We start from the raw sequence: 9,744 nt of genomic DNA on the forward strand, positions 1-9,744 counted from the left end.
GTGGTGGTGGTGGTGCTGTTGTTGTTGTTGTTGTTGTTGTTGTTATTGTTGTTGTTGTTGGTGTTGTTGTTGTTGTTGTTGTTGTGCCTGGCTGTGAACAGGAGAATGAGGGAGAGAACAGTGTGGCGGGTGAGTGGTGGGGGGGTTGTTGTTGTTGTTGTTGTTGTTGTTGTTGTTGTTGTTGTTGTTGTTGTTGTTGTGTCTGTGAGCAGGAGAATGATGGAGAGAACAGTGTGGCGGGTGAGTGGGGTGTTGTTGTTGTTGTCGTTGCTGTTGTTGTTGTTGTTGATGCTGTTGTTATTGTTGTTGTTGTTGTTGTTGTTGTTGTTGTTGTTGTGTCAGTGAGGAGGATGTTGTGTTGTGTTGTGTCTGTAAGAATAGTGATGATGATGATGATGATGATGATGATGATGATGATGATGATGATGATGATGATGATGAGGAAGGAAAGACAGAAAGAAAGAAAGATAGATATAGGGTTGTTTTTGTTAGTCGTCTACTGTATCATGAACCAATCCTACTGACATGGTACTAGACCACGAGCGCAGGGGTAAGATGAAGAGTCTTGTGGTACAAGTTCTGTCTGCTGGAATAGACCACGAGCGCAGGGGTAAGATGAAGAGTCTTGTGGTACAAGTTCTGTCTGCTGGAATAGACCACAAGCGCACGTGTTAAATGAACAATCTTCTGACGCTACTTCTGTCAGCAGGAAATGACGTGGCCTTCGTGTGCCCACGTGACGGCTACTTCCGGGACGGTGAGAGCTGCACCGTGTACTACCTGTGTGCCGGCGGGCAGCCCACGCGCATGACCTGTGACCCCGGCACCAGCTTCGACACCACCCTCAACATGTGTGCCTGGAACCGCCTGGTGGACGGTTGCCATGACAACGAGGAGCGAGAGACGAGTGGCCACGAGATGGCTGACCAGGGGGGAGATATCTTGGAGAACACAGTGGACGCACATGTGAAGGGAGAGGACAAAGTGGTCATGACAAAAGGTGAGACAAAGTGGTCAAAGCTAAAGGTGAGACAAAGTGGTCATGACAAAAGGTGAGACAAAGTGGTCAAAGCTAAAAGTGAGACAAAGTGGTCAAAGCTAAAGGTGAGACAGAAACGGAAGTAGCAAAAACTCCTCGTTATCAGTAGGGACGTGTCGTGGGGCTTTTAGTTTTCGTATTTTCGTAAGAGTTTTACGGCACTTGCAACACGATACGGTCATAAATGTGCCGAAGAATAGATTATGTGTTACAAGTGAGTAAAATACACATAAAAGAAGGAGGGGAGATAAGGACGATAGATGTTTGATAGGAAAGAAGGAGCAAACCACACCAGAGCACCCGCCAACTATCCACCGTGAGTCAACTACTCAACCACAGCAAAGAGATGACCAGATGGGAGTGGGTGTTGTACATGCGACTATCTCATGAAGATACTACCGTCAATTGGGCAGACTAAGGAATATAGCATTAGCAGGGAACATGTAAATACACCCCAAATTGATTACTCTTTTGGGTAATGCATTGAAAAAATGCTCAAAATCACTTTTGATATAAAAAAAAAAAAATCTCAAAATCATCCTAACATTTTCCCAGATATGCCTCAGTCACCCCGGTTTACCGTAAGTTTATCTCCAAATTGGACACGAGGTCAACCATTTCGAAGACGACTCATGTCAGAAGTTGGCACAGTTTGGCATTGAATAGCTTCCTCGGACATTGTTTATTATGTCAAAACAAGTAATTTAAACTCAAAATAAATTTCATCCTATTTGAGGCCTATATTTTGAACGATGATAGGGAGCTGTGGAGACATCACTAAACTGTCGCGTCTGTTTTGTAAAACCTCGTTAGACAATAGGTCCCAACACATTTTCTGCTAGTAAATTTGCCGAATTGGCGTGTGTCCCGTATTTTACCCGACGAATAAATGTGAGATGTGCAGTCAAAATGAGTAACATCCCACTATTCAGGAATGGAGATATCTGCTGAAAATCAACACCGCGGTCAGATTTATAGATTTTCATTTGATGCCATTTTGTTCAAGTTTACTGAGTCTTTTACTATCCCATGCTCACAAATTGTAAAAACTTCAGCTGTCAAGTTGATGAAACAAATCCATAAGGCTGAAATCCGAGACACATTTATTCAGCCCTCGTCACAAATGGTTTAGTCGGACAAATAAACTTCACATCTACAGAGTCGTACTGCTATAAAGTGGGGATGACTACGGTATCTAAGTTTTAGGAAGGTTGAAGGAGACGGACGTTAAATTCGGAGGTATCGCCTCTTAAATAACATAATAGTCTTGATAGAGACAATAAACCTGTACTATTTCCCACTTCACCATAGTTTCACCATTTCACCATCATTTCACCATTTCACCACCCCCCCTCCCCCCAGGGTTCCAGTGCCCACGAGCAGAGGGCGTGTTCCCCGACCCCGAGGACTGTAGCGTGTACTACACCTGTACCAAGGACACGCCACGGCGCATGCGCTGCCCACACGGCACCGGATATGACGTCATCACCGGCCTCTGCATGGACGCGCGGCAACTGGCCAGCTGTATGGCAGGGAAAGAAGAGGACATGGCAATGATGGACCACGGTAAGTGATCTTCCTTGTTTAAAACATCTGTATATAAATTAATCTATGTTGTCCCAGTCTTGTTTCTTGTGTATTAAGTCGAAAGATAACGAATTTTGTAAATGTAGCGTTTGATTAAAACACCCCTCCCCCAACAAAAAAAGAAAGCCTACCCTTCCCAAACTCCCACCTCGTCTCCATAAATTTTTAGTGGACTAGAAAGACTGTAAAACAGGAAATAAATGTTGTTACTCTTAAACGTACCCTTGTACTTGTTGCAAAAGAAAAATCAAAGTTGTTTACAAGCTCTCATCTTTTCCCCAGCTCCTAACGCGGCGACGTTCACCTGCCCAGAGAGCCACGGGCTGTACCCGGAGAAAGACAACTGTTCCACCTTCATCCACTGCTTCAACGGGAAGGCCTACAGGTCTGTGCTTCTTTTGTTAGTTTTAGAAAGGTTTTACGACACTCACAACTGCTTCAGCGGAAAGGCTTACAGATCAGTGCTTGACTTTTTTCTTTAGTAAGCCCGTTTGGACTTCACTGATGACGTCCACCCCTTATAGGACCTTATGCAGTTGCAAGCGTCGTAAAACCTTACTAAAACTAAAACAAACTTAACCCCATCCGTACGTTCTGGGGTCATTTTGTAGCCAGGGGTTTGTTGTATTCTTCACATTTCAGAATACTTCAAGTATGAAGAGAAAACCAAAGGTAGAGTTGTTGCCCTTTGTTCAGTTTCTTTAAAAGACAAGGAGAGATTTCTCAATAATCAAACAATAAATATACACACCAATGAAACCAAACTTCTCCTATAGGTAGGGCAATGCTCACTTTTGGTGTAGGTCAAGATTTCTTGAAACCCCCGAAATCTAGGTTAGCCCGCTTGTCCTTAAAAGCGACCAAATCAACACGAGAAGGAAGATAGACGTTCACCTCCACTGCACATTGTAGAGTTGATATTGAAAAGGTATAGTAAGCGCTCCATCTCACAGTCTGCGTCGTTTTCTTCCACAGACACAGTTGCCAGGAAGGCACGTTTTTCAGCGTGGAGACGGCGGCGTGTACCTGGCCACATCTGGTGCCGGAGTGTGAGGCGGGGGAGGGGGAAGAAGGATCGCTGCTCAGCCGGAAGCGGAACGTCAAAGTTGTTCCTTTCCAGGCACAGTTCCCTTTTTACGGTAAACTTACATTATGTTTTCGTAGTGAGTCAGCTGTTTGTCATTTTTTAAAAGAAAGTTTTAGTAGAGGTTTTACGGACCTGGCAAATGCATACGGTCATATGAACGCCAAGGTGTGGATGACAACAGAGAATTCCTTACGGAGAATCAGGCAAGTGTCTGTCTGGTATGTTTCAGTTTAACAATCCTACCAATCATACCACCTTGACCATGAATAATCTATTTATAGATTCACCAGCCATCCATGTCCAGGTGACCAATCATACCAATATAACTTTCCATGTCAGAGAAGAGTTCTCCGATACGACATTCTCCTCAGGGAACTCCTCAACAACTTCTTGTTTCAAAACGTCTTTTTGTAGATTCGAACCCGAGCCTCCTACACTGCCGTTTAGCTTGGCAGTAACAGAGAAGGCCTTTTTACAGGCAGTGAGAGAGAAGGCCTTTTGCCAGGCTATGACAGAGCGGGATATTGCAGTACTTTAGCACAGAATTGTCCTGCTGAATGAACGTTCGTTCTGATTGAATGTAGCACGTAGCACTTTACAACAATGTTTGGTCCCGTTGTTCACATACTTGCCCGCTTATCTGTTATTCGTTAACCGAAATTTGAGACATTCAAGAAATTGATAATTAAAATTTTAGTTATCTTCAAATCGAACTAATTTTGATTATTTGTTGAGATTCAAAGCATAAAATACATTATGTAACTTGTTTATGATATAAATTTGCAGAAGGCCTAGATCTATAGTACAACAGTCAACGAACACTTTTCCAAGTTATGATGAGAATCCTGGAGAAAAAGGAATTCCTGATATCATCAAGACAACGTACACACTTTCCAATGAAATATTTTCCCAACTCCTTTCCGTGCGTGTGTACGGAACCTTTGATTTGCTCCTTTCAAACAAAGAAGTTGTTCACACTTCTGACAAACGTCACAGACGGGTTTCCTCCTCTAACAAAGATAACTGAACGCACCTCTCCCCATCCCCTCCTCCCAACCTACTCCCCGACACACTCCCCCCGCCCCGCCCCCCCCCCCTGCACACACTCCCCAGACTACAACGACCCCTACCAGCCCCAGCCGGCGGGACTCCGGGACTTCCAGTGCCCAGAAGCAGACGACAGCTTCCACCGTGACAACCTGTTCTGTGACATCTTCCACCGCTGCTCGGAGGGCATCAAGTTCACATTCACTTGTCCCACGGGGACTTTCTTCAGGTAACTCTCAGCTCCTCTCCCTGGCACATTCTTCAGGTAACTCTATGCCACTTTTCCTGGGAGGGATACAATTGATTCTTTCAACTTCAAAATATAGAAGACAAACCTTTTTTTAAAGGCCTAATGAGAGTTTAGTGACTCCTCCCTGGCCACGTCCCCCTATTTCGGCACATCCAGGCCCTGGGTGATTGTCTCATCTCTTGTTGTGCCTCTAGAACTTCCAGTTGGTCTTCCCCGCTTTCTCTTTCCAACTGGTTTCCAATACCACGTCTGATAGGGCAATCTTGTCTTCGGCATTCTCGGAACATATCATACACATCTCCATCTTCTCCCTTTACTGGTGGCGTCGGTGGCCTAGTGGTTAGGCTACCGACTAGTAATCGTGAGATTGCGGGTTCGGGGATTCGAGCCTCAGCTCGGTCCGACGTTGTGTCCTTGTGAAATGCACTTTGCACGAACTTCCCACTCGGCTCGGTTCTTTCGGAGATGGACGTTAAACCTGGAAGTCCCGCCTCTTAAACAATGTAATAGTATTGATAGGGGCGTTAAGTTTATACCATTTCACCATTTTATTTTCCTTTTTACGGTCGTGCTAATATCCTCCATCTCCTCCTGTTTACGATCGTGTTGCTATGATCTTCCAGGTTAGGAAAGAACATCTGTGACTTCTGGCACGCGGTCACCGACTGTACCAGGGACGGGATCCGCGAGTCAGCTCTAGGCAGTATCGGGGACATCGCGCCAGTGCCCACCCTCAACGATCTGCCCGCCCCCCACAACCCCCACAACCCGCACAACCCCCACAACCCCCCCGCCCCCCACAACCCCCAGGTACATATCGTACCCGAGGAGCCCCGGAGCTATCCGGAAAGTCCTGAGCACCCCCGGGGAATCCCCGACAGCCAGTACGTCCCAGCGTCTGATCACACGGCGCCACGACTGCCACCCACACCGGCCTACCGATCTGTGCAGGACGAGAGCAGCGGGGGCGGTCTGGATGTCTGTGAGTTGTTGTGTCTGTGTGGCTGTGTGTCTGGATGTCTGTGAGTCGTTGTGTCTGTCTGTGTGTCTGAAAGCTGTGTGTCTGTGTGTCTGTGTGTCTGTGTGTCTGTGTGTCTGTGTGTCTGTGTGTCTGTGTGTCTGAAAGCTGTTGTGTCTGTGTATCTGTGTGTCTGTGTGTCTGTGTGTCTGTGTGTCTGTGTGTCTGTGTGTCTGTGTGTCTGTGTGTCTGAAAGCTGTTGTGTCTGTGTGTCTGTGTGTCTGTGTGTCTGTGTGTCTGTGTGTCTGTGTGTCTGTGTGTCTGTGTGTCTGTGTGTCTGTGTGTCTGTGTGTCTGTGTGTCTGTGTGTCTGTGTGTATTTACGGTTTGTTTGGTTGTTCTTTTTTGTTGTTGTTTTGGGTTGTTTTTTAGGGGGGTTGGGGGGGGGGGGTGTAAAGCATTTGCAACAATAGCATAATATACAACTATTATATTTGTGAACGTTCGTCAATTTGGCAGCCTAAAACTTCCCAACCACTTAACTTTCGAATTTGAAAAATTTGATAGTGGTTCAGAATCATTCAAAGGGTGCACAGTTTTATTGATTTTCAGTTTTTCATTAGTTTCATTTAGATCTAATCTTGGGAAATAATACATTTATTATTTGGCAACTGGAAACACATGTGTCATTTTTCCCTCAAGATTTATTGCCCCATTCCAATAGAGTGTAAATATAGTAGGCCATTGACTTTCAGTTGATGTTAATGTACCGATCATTCTTTTCAACGAAAGGGGGCCCAGCTAGTAATAACATGTTTCTAGACACATTTTGTCGGAGTCCAGCGATCCCCCCCCCCCCCCCAGTGACGTTGCCATGTCTGACGTTCCTGTCCCCAGCTCCCGTCCCTTACCCTGCCGCCAGGGGTCTGTTCGCTCACCTCCCATGTCTCACCTCCCATGTCTCACCCCCCATGTCTCACCTCCCATGTCTCACCCCCGATGTCTCACCTCCCATGTCTCACCTCCCATGTCTCACCCCCATGTCTCACCTCCCATGTCTCACCTCCCATGTCTCACCCCCATGTCTCACCTCCCATGTCTCACCTCCCATGTCTCACCCCCCATGTCTCACCACCCATGTCTCACCTCCCTCTCCCCAGCTCCCGTCCCGTGCCCTGCCGCCAGTGGTCTGTTCGCTCACCCCCGCAACTGCCAACAGTTCCTGTTCTGCGCTCACAGCATCCCCCTGGTGCTCACGTGCCCCGAATCCTTGCTCTACAACTCGCTGACCTTGACCTGCGACTACGCCAGTCACGTGCGCTGTATGAGGTACGACAGCTACCAGTGACGCGGGGTGGCCGGAGCATGATGAGATCATTCTGTCCCTGTAAAGATTCTTTTGTTGTCAAGCACGCCACGCGGACGCTGTTGCTAGGAGACGGGTGGCCGAGCGGAAATGATGCGGTGTTACCGTGTACCCTCACGTCATTTCTTGTTTTTCATTACATTTTTAACAAAAGAAATAATAATATGAATTTATTATTTATCCATGACATCATCCTTTTTACAGACGCGAATTGAACCTGTGTTGTAGAAGTTGAGGTGCTCATTGCACCGTTAAAACGGCTAGTTCATGAGGTCAGGTTTTGTTTTTTGTGACAAGAAAAACCAAACACTCTTCAAAAACAGGAACACGGAAACGTCCGTCATTTCTCTCCTATATATATCCTTCCCATCAACAAACAGGTCACAAGTATTTCCCGGGAAAAATGTATCTCCCTAAGTATCGAATCAAGATCCAACTCTGAGTGGTACCACTTCAGGTACTCAAAATCTGGACCAAAGATCGTACATAACAAGATACTTCACTCAGCCAAAGATCGTACATAACAAGATAGTTCACTCGGTCAAAAATGTATCCGCGGAAGTCCGTGCATTTGTTCAGCTGATGGCGCTGCAGTCTTTGTTTTAAAGCTCTGTTTCGTTTCTCCAGAAGAAGAATAGGAATACAACAGTGTGTTAGTTTCTCCAGTACACTGTCTCTGATTTCACTTGTATTGTTTTTCCCACAAGTAGGGTAACTCTGGTCGCAAAGTCCGCGCTTTTTCAAAGAGGACACTTTTTTAATTGGCTCAAAGAGAGGAGTGAACCATCTTGTCAGGTCCAATCTTTGTCTGGACTGTCGTGACAGATTCCAATACAGTTTTCCGGAGCACAGAGGCACATAGGTCATTGATACCACGGGGTCGATTCCTTAAACAAACAAAACGTTGTTTTAGTCTGGGGTTTCTTTTTCTAGCAGGCCTTGCCGCGTCTCCCTTCCTCGTGTGGAAATATCAGCTGTCGCTGAGTTCATGGGTCCTGTCGTTGTGTGTGCCACCCAGCAAGATTGTTCACTCAGCCACAGATCGTACATAACAAGTATAAGATGGTTCCCTCAGCCACAGATCGTACATAACAAGTACAAGATGGTTCCCTCAGCCAAAAAAGTGTCCGCGGAAGTCCGCGCATTGGTTCAGATTTCATCACCTCATTTTGCTGTCTGGCTTGGTCATGGATAGGATAAGCTTTGTACACTTATGTTGACGCCGATTGCACCAGCGTGTTCTCCGTTCTCTGTGCCAGTCAATGTAGAACGACAGTGTTTTCTCTTGGGGTATTCAACACACACACAACACACACACACACACACACACACACACACACACACACACACACATACACACACACACACACACACACACACACACACACACACACACACACACACACACACACAGTATGCGAGGCATTGTTTATCCTACATTAGCGTTACATCATCGGGATAACACCGGTTTAGTCTACAATTATTGGTGTGCTTAGAAGTACATTTGTATTCAAACATTCTTGAATGGGATTCCAAAACTGTTTTATTTTATTCCCAATACAGTTATGAAGCCTCGTGTTATGAATGGGGATTTTAAAAATTTAAAAAGAACCACACGCTGATAAAGAAAAATTAATTTTTTAAAATTAGGCTTGTAAATCATTAGAACAACAGATGTTCTCACGATCTTGTCTACAGCCTTATTGTGTTCGGTGCGACGTTCGTAGAGTTGTTGAAAGAGAATTGTACAGTACCATGCAATATATATAATATTTTTGTACTTTTTTATAAACAACTTGTGTATATAATATGGACAATAAAGTGTATTCATTACTGACAGGTTCGTGTTATGTACAATGTTTCCACAGTGTGAGATGCTGGGATGTGTGTGGAGAGATTGGTAGATGTAATTATGTCTGTATGAGGACATGGTAGAATCAGGCGCTCGTCAGTTTTTGTGGCATTTGGAGCTATTGGTATCATCTGAAAGCTGTTTTATTTGCCTTTCATCTAATGAAATAAACATCCATCTATCTTGAGTAGAAGTCAAAACATTTTCGATTGAAGGAAATGAGGTTGCCTAGTTTCAGAGGTGAAATTAGCGAGAAAATCGCCGCCAAAGTTTGGTGAAGAGCCCTTCAAAACTGAAAAATGGCATATTTTGTGCCTTTAATCAAATTTTTTTCAGTACAAATCACGTGGAAATGTGTTTTTATATGGACATTGAAGGGGTTGAGCCAAAAAAATAAAAATTCGATAGAATCTTCCTAAATGGCGGGGAAAAAATGCCCTTTTCTCTGATTTCGTTATTTTGACGAGCGCCTGATTTTACCACATCATGACACAATATGTCTGTTTGAGAACGAGGTGTTTGAGAGAGTGTGTTTGAGAAGGAGAGAGAGAGAGAGAGA

This window comes from Aplysia californica, unplaced genomic scaffold (genome assembly GCF_000002075.1).
Source record: "Aplysia californica isolate F4 #8 unplaced genomic scaffold, AplCal3.0 scaffold00521, whole genome shotgun sequence".
Taxonomy (NCBI): Eukaryota; Metazoa; Mollusca; class Gastropoda; order Aplysiida; family Aplysiidae; genus Aplysia; species Aplysia californica.